Source organism: Lemur catta, chromosome 2, assembly GCF_020740605.2.
Source record: "Lemur catta isolate mLemCat1 chromosome 2, mLemCat1.pri, whole genome shotgun sequence".
In the NCBI taxonomy this organism is placed as follows: Eukaryota; Metazoa; Chordata; class Mammalia; order Primates; family Lemuridae; genus Lemur; species Lemur catta.
This window is the reverse complement of record NC_059129.1, coordinates 71,153,948-71,168,779: the sequence shown is the minus strand read 5'-3', so window position 1 is coordinate 71,168,779 and position 14,832 is coordinate 71,153,948. Positions and strand designations below refer to the sequence as shown.

General features: G+C 38.1%; 1 protein-coding gene across 1 annotated transcript in view; it reads right to left on the bottom strand.

Annotated features, from left to right (window-relative positions):
• The window catches only part of COL19A1 (collagen type XIX alpha 1 chain), a 308,626-nt gene extending 299,736 nt beyond the window's left edge, over window positions 1-8,890 (bottom strand). Inside the window, exon 1 of the mRNA XM_045542219.1 lies at window positions 8,822-8,890. The gene's annotated coding sequence lies outside the window, so the exon portion shown is untranslated. The remainder of the gene's footprint in view (window positions 1-8,821) is intronic.
• Between the last annotated feature and the right edge of the window lie 5,942 nt (window positions 8,891-14,832).

Genomic DNA, 14,832 nt, shown 5'->3' with positions numbered 1-14,832 from the left:
TGGCTATGTAGTACTCCATGGTATGTGTGTATACACACATATATGTACATATATGTGTATGTGTGTATACACACACACATACACACACACCACATTTTCTTTATCCATTCATCCATTTGTAGGCACTTAGGTTGGGCCCATATCTTTGCAAGTTGTGAATTGTGCTATGATAAATATACAAGTGTAGATATCTTTTTTTGTAAAATGACTTCTTTCCCTCTGGGTAGATCCCCAGTAGTGGGATTGCTGGATTGAATAGTAGATCTACTTTTAGTTCTTTGAGGAACCTCCATGTTGTTTATAGAGGTTGCACTAGATTACATTCCCATCAGTAGTGTATAAGTACACCCTTTTCACCACATCTGCACCAGCATCTATCTTTTTTTTAACTTTATAATAATAGCCATTCTGACAGGGGTAAGTTGATGTCTCATTGTGGTTTTAATTTGCATTTCCCTAATGATTAGAGATGTTGAGCATTTTTTCATATGTTTGTCGGCCATTTGTTTCTCCTCTATTGAAAAATGTCTGTTTATGTCCTTTGCCCACTTTTTAATGGGGTTATTTTTTCATGCTGATTTGTTTGAGTTCCTAATAGATTCTAGATATGAGGCCTTTGTTAGATGTACTGGTTATGAATTTTTTCTCCCATTCTGTAGGTCACTGATTTACAATCAACTCTGTTGATTATATCTTTCCTGTGCAGAAGCTTTTTAGTTTAACTAAATCTCATTTGTTCATTTTGTTTTTGTTATAATTGCTTTTGTGGTCTTAGTCACAAATTCTTCACCAAAACCAATGTCAAGGATAGTTTTTCCTAGGTTTTCTTCTACTATTGTTATGGTTTGAGGTCTTAGATTTAAGTCTTTAATACATCTTGAGTTAATTTTTGTAAATGATGAGAGAGAGGGATCCAGTTTCATTCTTCTGCATGAGGCTATCCAATTTTCCCAGCAACATTTATTGAATAGATTATCCTTTCCCCAGTGTATTCTTCTGTCTGCTTTGTCAATAATCAGCTGGTTGTAGATATTTGGCTTTATTTCTGGGTTCTCTATTCTATTCCATTGGTCTATGTGTGTACTTTTATACCAGTACCATGCTGTTTTGGTTACTATTGCCTTGTAGTATAATTTGAAGTTGGGTAATGTAATGCCTCCAAATTTGTTCTTTTTGCTTAGCATTGCTTTAGCTATTTATGCTCTTTTTTGGTTCCATATGAATTTTAGGGTTGTGTTTTATAATTCTCTGAAAAAATGATAGCATTTAGACAGGAATTGAATTGAATCTGCAGATTGCTTTGGGCAGTGTGGACATTTTAACAATATTGATTCTTCCAAGCCATGAGTATGGGATGCTTTTCCATTTGTTTGTGTCATCTATTATTTCTTTCATCAGTGTTTGATAGTTCTCCTTGTAGAGATTTTTAACCCCCTTCGTTAAGTATATCTCAAGGTATTTTTTTTTTGCAGCTATTGTAAATGTGTTGACTTCTTGATTTGATTCTCAGCTTGTTGTTATTAGTGTATAGAAATGTTACTGATTTATGGATGTTGATTTTGTAACCTAAGAATTTGCTAAATTCATTTCTCAATTCTAGGAGTCTTTTGGAGGAGTCTTTAGCATTTTCTAGGTATATCATCATATTGTCAGCAAACAGGAATACTTTGACTTCCTCTTTTCCAATTTGGATGCCTTTTATTTCTTTTCTTGCCTGATTGCTCTGGCTAGGACTTCCAGTACTATGTTGAATAGAAGTGGTGACAGTGGGCATCCTTGTCTTGTTCCAGTTCTTAGGGGGAATGCTTTCAGCTTTTCCCATGCAGTATGATGCTGGCAATGAGTTTGTTATATATGGATTTTATTTTTGCATCTGTGGTGATAATAATTTAATTTTTTCTTTTGTAATTCTTAAGACATTACAAGATCTTAAATTTCAAGGGTCGTTACCATGAATAGTCTTTCTCTTTGTACATTTCTAAAATATCTTTACTATTTAGGGTTCTGTTGTTTAGATCCTGATGAAATAAAAATGTTTTCCACTTAGCTAGGAACATTTGAAAAATATGTTATCAAGGTCTCAAAATAGATCTTTGTATATGTTTTAAAAATGCCTTTTCCAGATCTTAAACCCTGCTGGAGGCATTTGCAGGGTTGGCCTCAACAAAATTAACAAGGGCAAAACTTCCCTTGGAGTCTTTATGAACCTCTCCTTTTCCCGAGCAGAAATCTCTTACTGTCCCAAGATGCATGCTGCAGGCTGCTTCTTGCTGCCCTGGATGTAACTCTGGTGTCCTTCCTGGATTTCCCAATTTGTGGCTTTGTCCACAACTTCCTTCCTCATCAAAACTTGCCAGGTTTCTGCCCCCTTAGGTCCCAGCTAGGTGATTATCAAGATAGTTTTATAAATGAATCCAAGCCAATGCTATTGCAATTTTATGTGATGGTCTTCTCCAATAAAAGTTAAGCTTTAACACAGATCTTTAATGCTTTCCCAATGGAGTGCCTAATATAGAACCTTATAATAATATATGTGAACGCTGAGGTTTCTTAAGGCCCTCAAATAAATCACTTTTTTCCAAACTTGTGCAAATATGGCTCACAATATATATTTAAGAAGGATATAGAGAATACTGTTGCTATGGTTTGGATGTGTCCCCCAAATTCCATGTTTTGGAAACTTAATCTCTAATGCAACAGGTATCCTTAGCTCTGTAGACTCTTAACCCAGAGACCAAGTGCACATTCAGAGCAAGGATAAATATAAATGCACTACTTAGAAGCCCTACCTCTAAAATGCACGGCTCAAAGCAGGGACCCTCTTGCATAGGCCTAACAGTGGTAGTGAAGACAGGTTCCCATTGTATAGACAAGAAACACTAAAGCTTATAGAGGAATCCCAGAGCCTGACATTCAATCCAGGTCCACTTGACTAAAAAGCTTTTGCTATTAAATCATGATGTTTACTATCAGGATTTGGGACAGACCTATCACATTCCTACACACTACCTCTGAAATTTTCCACTATTTTCTATCAAGATTCTAACCAGACCCCAGATAGCTCCCCAGTGCTACAAAGTGCCAAAGTCATAATGGTAAGTGTGCCCCCCAACACTGGTAGCCTTGAGCAAACAACATTTATGGAGTCTGTAAACTCTTTAAAATCAACCAGACAGTCCTGCCTATAATTGATTTCTCATTGCCATGACAACAAAAAGATAATGTATATATAAAGGCCTGGCCCTGACCTCTACCCCAACCCATTCTTCTCACCATCCTTTGCCAACTGGAATAATTTTGGACACTGGTTGGGTAAGGGAATAAAAAGAAATCATTGATCCTTCAACTTCCTTAATCCAGCTCTTGAAATCTATAAGGCAACTATCAAAACCAAGAATATTGGAATTAGGATATAGAGTTTTAAAAAATTTTCTTGTCAATCTATATTTGTGTATAAAAAACACAAAAAGGACAGAAAGGAACATTAGGGAACTTTAATCATTAACATTAATTGTACATTGGGAATATTTATCCTACTGATAGGGTAAGGTTTCTACTACATGCCAGTCATTGGGATATAGCAGGGAACAAAATAGGGGAAGATACTGGTGCCACTCTGAGCAGAGAGACCAAAAAATAAACAAACACACACATCCTTGAGAGACAGACACGAGGAAGTAAAGAATAGCAGAATAAATAGATAGGATGATGGAACAGTGGGCAGCTGGATAAGATGATCAGGGCTTCTCAGCACAAGCTGTTGAGTAAGCCAAATCAAATCTGCTTGTGGAACATGAATAATTTTACTGTAATACCATCTAACATTTTATAATGTTCTTTCTACATCTTTGAAATTTGGTATTAGGTATAAGGTCAGAGTGTTAGAGCCAACACCAAAATAGAAAACCATATGAAAAAGAAAAGTTAAAGAAGAGAAAAAGAGAAGAAAATAGAAAAGGAGTATTAACTTGCTTTACAAAGGTTGTTGAATGAGCAACAAAACATTTCAACTTTCAAAGCAGTAGGTTTAATTTGTTAAATGACTTAAAGAATCCATGTTTTCAGAGCATTTATTATAAAGAGAAATGCTGTGTGACTAAGTGGGGCATCAATTTTTAAATCAAAGCTTCTTGACCACCCTCAAAGTGCCTATACATAACTCTACCAGGAAAATCTGGTCATACTGTTATGAAGTGACACATTGTGTAAATAAGCAAAAACAACAGGTGTTATACATCTGTTCTTTCACAAATCTTTAGAATGTATCTTTAGTGAAGCTATAGTAGACTCTATAAATTATTAGAGAAAACCAGCTGAAAAACCACATCTATAATGTTAAAAATCCAAGCCAGTAAGAGTTTAGGACTAGATCTAGCATTTTTTTCACAGTTTTATCATTGACTGGAATAAAGAAATTGAAGTAAGTTTGCAGATATCTTTTGCAATTGAGGCAAAGTTTCTGCCCTCAGTATATTCTACAGAAACCTCTTGACTTTCATATTTTAATTGCAGGCATCATAATTAACTTAGGAACCCAAGTTTAGAAATTGCAAAATCATCTTGAATTCCTTCTTCACCCATATCAAATCTTTATCAAAGTCTATCAAATTTGCTTGTAAAATGTCTTTTCAATCCATACCAACTTTCTCATCCTCACTGAAACTGCCTTAGTTCATGTCCTTACCATTTCTAATCTGGAAAATTGCAACAGACTCCTAACTAAACTCCTTTCTTCCAGTCTTGTTCCTTTTACTTCCATCTCCTGACTACTTAAGAATTCTACTTCTAAACCAAAGATCTAATCATGTTAGTGCCTTGCTCAAAAATTTCTGGTGCTTTTCCTTGTCTACTCCAAAGTGAGGCACTCAAGTGGGAAAGCCCTCATCTTCCCAGACTCATGTCTTGAATATCTCCTTCCAAACAAACCCTCCTCCATCAAATTATTTACAATTCCAAAAACATGCCAGGCCTTGCACATGCTGTTTTGGCTGCTGCAATGTCTATCCAATCCTCTTCCATCTGGGGAATATTCACTCTACTTTCAACGTGTATTTCAAATGCCATGTCCTTCATGAATTCTGTGAGAACCAGTCCAGGCAGAGTTCATTACTCACTGCCTTGTGATCCAGCAGAACTCAGCACCCACTTCTGCTTCAGCAGAATCTATATTACATTGTAATAATCCATTTACATTCTGTCTCCTCTCTGTATTGAACATCTTGGAAGAAAAAGATTGCATTTTATTCATCTGTGTCTTCTTTAAACTTGACATTTAGTAGGTCTTTGTGTGATCAATTTTTAGGATGAATTTAGTCTAAGGCAATGTATTTGGACTAAAATCAAACAAATGAAAGGTTGGGAACTACCAAGGAATATATCTAGATATGGACTTAACATTTGTAGAAGGATATGTATAAAGTAAATAATTCTAGAGAAATACAGGAAAAACTACCAAAAGAAGGCTCAGCAAACAGAATTTCAGTTACTTGGTGAGACAAAAATAATACTATTGAAGTTGCTCTCTGCCTCCACAGAAAACATATTCCCTGGTTCCTAATGTTTGTACTGCTCTAAAACTGACCAATTCTATCACATTTCTCCAAAGTTCTACAGTGTTTCTCCTGTCACTTCAAAACTAGTACTTATTGCCAGAGGGTCTTAAACTTCAGGTTCCCTTTGAGCATACTTAACTCATTCTCTCCATTCTCAACAACCTGTCTGTTTTATTGACTCAGTTCTCTGAACTAGAGTTGTTTCCATCAACTTTTCTCAATTTCAACCATCACAATGAACCTATGTCGTTTTTCTGATTACAATTCTCTAGCTCTGCTTCTCAAAGATAGATAGATAGATAGATATCAATGATCCAAAGTCACCTAAAATTTTAAATTAATATATAGCATATTTTTTCAAATTCATTCCCGCCTCCTAATTTTTCCCTTTGAAGGGCTCTACCAGCTTTCTGATCTAATAATCTAATAACCTCACAATTATCTTTGACTTTTCTCAAAGACAGGAGGTCAGAAACACTTTGTGCTTCACAACCTATGCATGGATAAGACAGGCCTAATTGTCCACTCTGTATTGACCATCTTTCTATCAAATTCAACATGCAACTTCCTCACCTGATTATCTTACGAGTGGCCTATAAAATAACCCCCCAAAAGTCCATTACCTCTTAGACTCTCCTTTCCAATCTCTCCTTGGCAGGTGCTATCTGCTCTCCTCATCTCAGATTTCACCCCTGCTTGGATTCTCTGTCTTACCAGGCACATGACTGCTCACTCCCACCTCTAAGCCTTCACACATACCATTCCTTCTGGCTGGAATGCCCTCCCTACTGGCTCTCTTCTGCTAAGCCTAGTTATTCTCTGCCTGGGTAAGATATACACCGTCAATATGGTCTGCCTCGGATAACCCAGCTCTGGTCCCAGTTTTTTTTCATTCCAGTTTTTTTTTTTCCAGCATCTTTTCAGGGTTCTATATTAGCATCTCTATAGCCCTGCTTCTTTGTATTTCTATTTATTTTTTATTCTTCATTTGAATTGGCATTTACGATGCCAATTAACTACACCACCATAGTTTCTAACTCTGTATCTTCCTCTGCCTCTAGAACCATCCACTCTGTCTACTCACTTGGCATTTTTGCCTGCTGGAGAAAATGAACTAAAATTGCAGCAGGAGAGATTAAATGGAAAGTAGATGGAAAATTTCCATTTCTGGAAAATACCATCAGCTCCCATCTGTTTTGGATGGTTTCCTTGGATGAGAATGATTCAGATCCAGAGATGGTGTCCCAATTGTGATAATAATCACATTTGGTTTTCTTTTACCTTTTTGCTCTTTCTCAGACTTGTCCATTTCGGTTTCAGGCTCTTTCCATTCCCAGGAAACCCCACTTCATTTCCTTACCACTTTGAGAACTCAGGCTGGACAAAACCTTTTGGAAGCACCTGCCAGTTATTTCTCCATTTTCTATCCCCTAGGGAGAGAATAAATTTTCCACTCCTGGGGGTCACCCTCCTCTTTTTCACCCTGAAGAGATATTTCTACCCAAAGAACCCTATCAGCCCTCCTTAGGAAGGGGCATTTCCCCATGTTTTGCACCATCCAAACACCTAAACTTCTCAGCTCCTCATTTGCAGGCATATATCAAAGATCACTGTGCTTAGACGGGATCCTACAGGTTTCACCGCACTCACCAGCAAGCAGATACTGAAAGTCCACGCACCTGAGCGGGGGTGTTTTTCTTTACTTTCTTAAGGAATTACAGTAGTGCTTCATTTGGGCAGGAGGAGAGAGACATCAGCATTCTCTCTTTTTGGTGGGGATGAAGGGTGGGTATTGGAGTGCTTTTATTTTATCCCCGCCATTTGCAGGCAGATGTAAATGCCTCTCCAGCGCTGTGATCATCCTCACCTCTTGTTCCTCCTCAAACTTCCCCTCCAAGCAGAAGATGGGCCTAAGTAGTCTTGGAATTGGGGGTGGGAGGAGGCAGCGCAATCTGTTTCCTTTACCCTCCCATCATCTCCCACCCTCAATCTGTGGCTCACAGTCACTCACTGCCTCTCTTCTGGATTGTTCTATTAAAACTATGCATTTTCAGCATTCTGGGCCCTCCTCCTTTTGCTCTCCAGTGCACCGTCCCCTGAGGCTGCAATGCATTCTAGTACCTTCTTCCTTTTCACATTCTCACCCAGGGCAGCGCCTCTGGGGCTCCTGTATAACCGGCCCGTCCACCAGCTCCTGTGCCCAGCCACTCTCCTGCGTCTCGCTCCCTCGGTCCCCTCCAGGGCGTCTCGCTTGCTCGCCTACCTGCTCGCAGCGAGCTAGCGGCCCGACGGCGCGCTTGGTTCCGGGCCAACAAACTTCCCCGGGACCCCGCAGCGCCCCAGCCCGGCCGCGCGGCGCCGCCCCCTCTCCCGGCCGGGTTGGCGGCGGCGGCGGCTGGATCCTGGCAGCCGAGGCGGCGGCGGCGGAGGCCGGGGCCGCGTTGTCCCGGCGCCCTGACCGGGAAGTTCCTGCAGCGGCGACAGCGGCGACAGCGGCGGCCGCGGCGGCGGGGACTGCGGGGACGGCGGCGGCGCGGGGTCCGGCCGCGCTGCGCGTGCTGCAGGGTAATTAAGGAGCAGGGCTGGGCGCTCCGGGCCAACGGGGCCGGGGTGGCTGGAACCCCGGGGTCCCCACCCGCGCCCGCGCCGCCCCCAGGCAGCCGCACTCGGCAGAAAAACCCGCGTGTCCGAATAGGTAACCCGGGCCGGGGGGCAAGGCGCCAGCACCCCGCGTCTCTTAGCCTACTCCCCTCAACCGCTCCGCTCCCGCGCTTCCAGGGGGTGACAGTCTCCACAGGGAAAAAAAGGGAGGGGGGAAGGTCCAAGGGCATGAATTTGTATTGAGTTTGTTTCGTGCCTTTAACCCCACAGACATTTTTTCTTGTGTTTGATGTCTGTTCTCATCCGCATCAGCCGTGCGCATAGTTCTGCTTCACAAACACACGCAGCCGAAAAACCCACCTAGAGCTAAAGTGTAGCGCAAACAGCCTGCATTATGCGAAGGTAGGAAAACCAGCTACAGTACACGTAGCGCGTTGAAGTGGCCGTGCCGCGCCAAACGTCTTTGCTCCCGTCGCTGAGGCACCTATGGGAACGTGCGATTGCAGGTGTGCATTATTTACCCACCGAAGCCTACTTACACGTACAGCACAGTGAGAAATTGAAAAGCAGACGCACGCGAATGACCAGAAACACGAGCAGATGACACAGCCCCGGCATGTGTGCGGGAGAGCGAGGGAACGGGCCCGCGGCCACGCTGCGCGGCTTACCTTGAATTTGCGCGTGAGCCCCGCGGAGGCGCAGCGGGGGCCGGACGGGGCTGCGGCACCGCCGAGAGTGGCCGGAGCTAGATCCCTGCGAGTGGGGAAGGGGGACGCATCTCTGCCCTTATTAGTCTCTCCCAGTGTGACCCTCCCACTCCACGAGGACGGAGGACTCCGCAAGACAGTACTCCGCCAACTCATGCACACGTTTTCCTTAATTGCAGCAGTGTCGCCTCAGAGCTGGGAACAACGCCTGAGAGGTTTATGTTTGACCAGCAGTTTCTGACACAGTGGCGGTTGGATGCAGATGCTTAAGAGTCTCTCACTTCTGATTATGAAGAAGTGTCTTCAAAGTATTATTGTATGTGGCATACATTCACAGGTAAATAATTGGCTTTTTCATAGTTGAGCTAAAAAGGGTATCATTTATGTTTCATGTTTCACTTTTATTTCAGGAGTTTTATATAAAGTTAATTAAGAGAGCCTGCCCCCCCCCCATTCTAATCATGCTCAGGTGCACAGGTTTGTGCTGCTTGGTTTGTCTGAGCTTCACAAAAGTGTTTTGTGATTTTAAATAACCTACCTTTCCATGGAATGGTGCTACAAATCTTGGCTTTTGAACCCTTTGGGATCCCTTTGAATATGTGAAGGTGTCATTTTTCTGCAGATTTCTGTGTAGGGGTGTGTGTGTGTGTGTATGTGTTTGTGGAAAAAGAGGGAGAAAATACATATGTACGTTTGAAGGCATGTACAGTAGGTATATATACATATATAGCAGCTATATATGTAAATTTGTAGGTATATATATTTGTAAGTATATATACACATATATAGTATAATATGCATATACACTATATATGTGTGTATATATGAAAATAAAATCATAGAATTAAGAAAAGTAAGCCAGGTATTAGAAAACATAAATTGGTTTAATGGTTTAATTCAGTATTGCCACAGTAGAGGAAATAGGATAAATTATATTACTGAGCCATAATGGTTAAAATCATTAAGCTTGAAAGTTTCCTTAAAACTATAGAAATAAGCTTCACAGATCAGGGAATACGTAAAATCAGACTGTCAAAAAATAAAGATGTTAAGAAAAATTTTAAAAGATAGCTCATTTCCACTTCATTGGTGTGAAACTATGAAAGTATCACTAGTGATTTTTAAACCTGTCCTTCATTCTAATCAAAATACCTACAAGTTTTAGAGTCTTGCATACACAGTGATGCAAACCATGTTTATATGTTAGGATTTATAACCATCTGATATGTTTCCTTCTCACATGATTTTCACCACTAATTTTTGGTTTACTGTGGAAAGAGGCCAAGGAGAGAGCCTATCACATGAGTCATGCTACTCAAATGGCCATTTGAAAAATATGATTCATGAACCTTCATTAGACTTTTGCTGATCATTCTCTATTTTTTAAGAAGTATTATCCCTATTTGAATATTTTTGTCTCTCTAAGCAATTGTGCTATATATACCTTTTAATTGCTAGTGAATTGAACTAAGCATTCAGGATTTATTTGACAGAGTGTTAAATTCACCTTATTTACATTTAATTGATACTATTTAAAATAAACCTTTAAAATTGAATAAGAGGAAGTCCACAATTGTGCCTCTAGTTTGTTTTTTAATACAAATAAATCAAGTTTATTTTAGCATTACTTTCTTAACATTTCAGTAATTTCATAATTGTTAAGATCTTTATGAAAGAGCTAAACAAATTTTTGTTCTGTCTCAAAATGTTCCTTTTCCTAATTCATGACATTGAACCAAACAAAATTTTGGAAGAGAATGAGAATTGAATAAATAAAATTTAAAATTATTATCTTTTATTTACTCTGTTCTCAGATACACCAACATTCCCAGATCAATAAAGATATCTCTATTTTTTCTTTCAGGAAAAGATTTGAATCTAGGTTGGTTTCATGATTACGAACTATTGTATCCCTAGGTTTTGGTCCATTATCCTCCAGGACAAAGAGCCCTTAACCAAACACTTTTTATTTAACTAAGTCAAATACAATTATAAATGATCAAACTTTTCCCTTGCTTCTGAAGCTACCACGGGTGAACGAACATCTGAAAATAATAGGGGAATCTGACAAGACTCTAAATTCTGACAAACAGCTTGCAGCATTTCTAACACCTAGTTTAGCTATGTGCATGTGTGTACTTAAAAAAATTTAACAGATTTCAAAAACAAACAGCTTTCAACAATTATGCCCCATAGAAGACATAGTTAGCTATTTTTTAAGTCGTAAGAGGGGTAAATTCCTCATATGACATAAAAAATTTGATTTTCAAATAATTTTTGGTAATAAATTTTTAAAACGTGTTTCTTCTAAGCCTCATTTCTCCATGTCATCTGTTTTATATCTATTTCTTTTTTCTTTTCTTCTTTTTTCTGTACTTCTGTACTCCCAATCCTGTTGCTTTTTTTGTTCTCCTTTGTAATTTCTTTCACTTTTCTCCCCTTTCATAGTTTCCATTTTCCAAGAAGAAAGAATTTCATCATTGCCCCCAGCTAACTTCTTAGTTACCAAACCATGAGAGTGTTCATTCTTTATTGAATTTATGGGGCACAGCCATACATGACTCCCATACATATCCCGTGGAAATACTTCAATGCATCAATAGTGGATGAACAGACGTTACTGTTAACTGTAATTACCAAATCTGACTTGTCATGGCTAGCATGCACTTCCCATTATATTCCTTTTTAGGCCAGCACTATGTATGATATTCTTAAGGACAAAAAGAAAGTAGTCATGTTAATTCTAAATTCTTAGTCATTGTCAAAAGTAAGTTAGGGCATCTTTTAATTTTAAATGCTGTTTTTACCATTGTTTCTGAAAATAATTCTCTTCATAGAGAAAATAATATTCCACTGGTTGTTTTTATGTTTGCTTCCATTCCTGGAAGACATTCTAGCTCATGACATTCACTCAGTTTAGAAATGAAAGCAAGAGGTGATCATAGATGTGCTTTTCACTTAGTTTATTAGACTCTCTTCCTCAGGATTAGTGATTCTGAAACGAAATATGATAAAGGCAAATGACTGACTAGGGAAAATGTTTATTAATATACATCCAGTTCTCAAAAATCATTTGAGTGAGAGAGAGAGAGAGAGAGAGAGAGAAAGAAATACTCCAGTAGAAACATGGGCAAAAAAAAAATGAAGAGGCAATTTACAGAGGAAATATTAAAAGTCAATAAATTTATGAAAAAATATTCAATTTAACAAATATACAAGAAAATGCACATTTATAAAGGAACCATTTTCCCCTACCCATTTTGCCAAGATTAATATTAATGATTATACATGGTATTAGCATAGGTGAAGAGTATTCTGAACACCTCTAGGAATATAAAATGTTTCAGTCTTTCTAAAGGGCAAATTAGCCATATGCATTAAAAGCTTTAAAAAATACATCTAGACTCAACATCATAAATTCCTCCAAATCAGTAACTGATTATTTCTCAGTTAAGATTATCAGAAGTTTGATTTCTTCCTTTGCTTATCTGTATCTGTAAAGTTTCTACAGTGAACATTTACTACTGTTGTAATAAAAATATAACAATCATGAAAAAGTGTACTTTTTTATCACTAAAATATTAATAAAGCAGTGGTCTTAAGAGAGCCAAGAAATTGGTCTTTTAAGTACCGTTTTCAATCATTTCCAATAAGAATCTTCCAGGTAAAAATTAGTGTGTAACTTAAACCATTTAAATTGACTCTAGTTATTTCACTGGGAAGCAGATATTAATTAAACCGTTCATCCATTCAATACATATTTTGAATGCTTCTTAAGCTGAGCACTACAGAGTGTACAGAGATAGGTTGACCATGGGCCACAAACTGCCTGCAGTTTAACATTTAGTAAGATAAAGCAGGCACACATACATATGTAATAATAATATGAAATGAAAATGCAAAGTACAATAAACAAAGTAGATATAAAATTCTAAGAGAGTTCAAAGGGTGGGAAAGTATGCTGTCTGCGGAAGCATCAGGATCAAAAAATTCAGTGGACAAAAATACATCCATTTTTTTGTCAGTCTAAATAAATATACTTACAAATCATTATAGAATTATAATTAAATAATTACTTACGAAATTATGGGTTTACTCTCTTTAATAAATGTTTGTTGAAAGAATTGACAGAGAACAAGCCCACTTCTTAAACAGACGAGCAATGTAAGATATCTTATTTCCTATTCTTTATTTATTATTTCCTGCCGAATTAAATTGTTTCCCTGGCATTCAAAGTCCTAAACAGTGTCACCCCGATCTACTCTTAGTAGTCCCTTAAACATACATTTTATTGCAACTAGGTTTAATGATTTGTAACCACAGAATGAGCATGTCTCACACATTGCTGGCTCCAGCTGAAATGCTGAAGTGGATAATTGAAACTCTGCCAATCACTCAAGGTTTATCTCAGGTGTTATCTATAACTTGATTCCTTTCCTGCCCTCCTCTCACCAAACAAATCCCCCCTGCTTCTGAACAACACAGAGCACAATTTGTGCCTCTTTAACGAAAATCTACATTCCTTTGCCTTGTTTCACGAACATTTCTATACTTGGCCCCCTGACTTAATTGTAAGCTCCTTGAGGACTAGAATTGTGTCTTCTCATTTTTAATAATGACCATAGTATCTAGTACAATGAACTATTTTTTCTTATTATAGCCTTCAAATATGTGTTGAAATGAGACCTGTAGAGGTTAAGTAACCAAGAACATACAATACATACACTTTTCTAATGACAAAGTACAGACCAGTCTCAGAATTTGTATGGAAAAATGATAGATTCATTTTTGTGTTATATCAGTGGGAATTAAATGATTCTATCTACTGACAAAATAATGACAGGAAAAAATTTTCTTACCTGTATAAAAGACTCCAAGAACAGGAACTCTGAGGACAAAAACACATCAAGACAAGATTGTCATTAGTTGAAAATGTCCTCATTATATGTCCTCTTCACTTCTTTTCCAAAGTTAAGGTAAATTTACATTATTGAAAATTAGAACACAACCCTATTTAATCTCCTGTTATTCTTAGAACATGGAAAATAACCTCTAATTAAACTTTGATCTAACTCCTGAATGTTTTTAAACAACCAATCCTATCCACATAACTTTAAAAGAGAATAATTCAACGGCGCGTCATAGAGTGATCAGTTAGCTAATACATTAATCATGTCTATAAGATTGTGATTCTTTTCATTGTAATCTCCTTTTGGAACACTTATTTCCAATTTAGAACTTATTTAGTTTATTCCATGATTCTCATAGAATCATTAAAAAAACACCACATGCTAGGCGTAATGCTAAGTACTTTACATATTTTCTTTTTTAATTCCATCAGTAACTCCACTGTTCTATTTTTACAGTTTAGTAAGGCCGTGAACAAATCCCTGACAGAGGCAGGATTTGCACCCAGGTGTGTCTCATTCCAAAGTCCAGGTTCTTATTCACTGTACTCTAGCATGTTGTCTTCAATCACTTTTTCAACAAACGTTCAACAAACAAGCACCTGTTTGTGACCTGACCCAGCACTACAACACCCAAAAGAATGGTTCAGCAGGTGCTCAAGCAAAGCAGACGCTTCAAAGTTACCTGAAAAAGTTACATCATTTCCCTTTTAAGATACTATGAAAAAGAAAAATATGTTTAAGTCAGAATCAATTTAAATGAAAAGAAAGCCATGAAATGAATTAATTGGACCTAAAATTATTTTATTTGTTCAGATGCTATGCTCCAACATGCTTTAATCTTTGCTGACTTAAAAGAGAAAAAATTATAATATTGCAAACTAGGCAAAGAGCTTTGCTTAGTTGACTAGTCAACTAGGGCAAAATAAGATAAATTGGACTAGACTCTGTTTTCTATCAAAGGTGACAGATTTACCTGTGTTTCTGATGTTCAAGGACATTCTTGCTGTCAAGTTATTTTACCAGAAACCCATTTTTTCCCCATCTGAAATGTAAACTTTTATG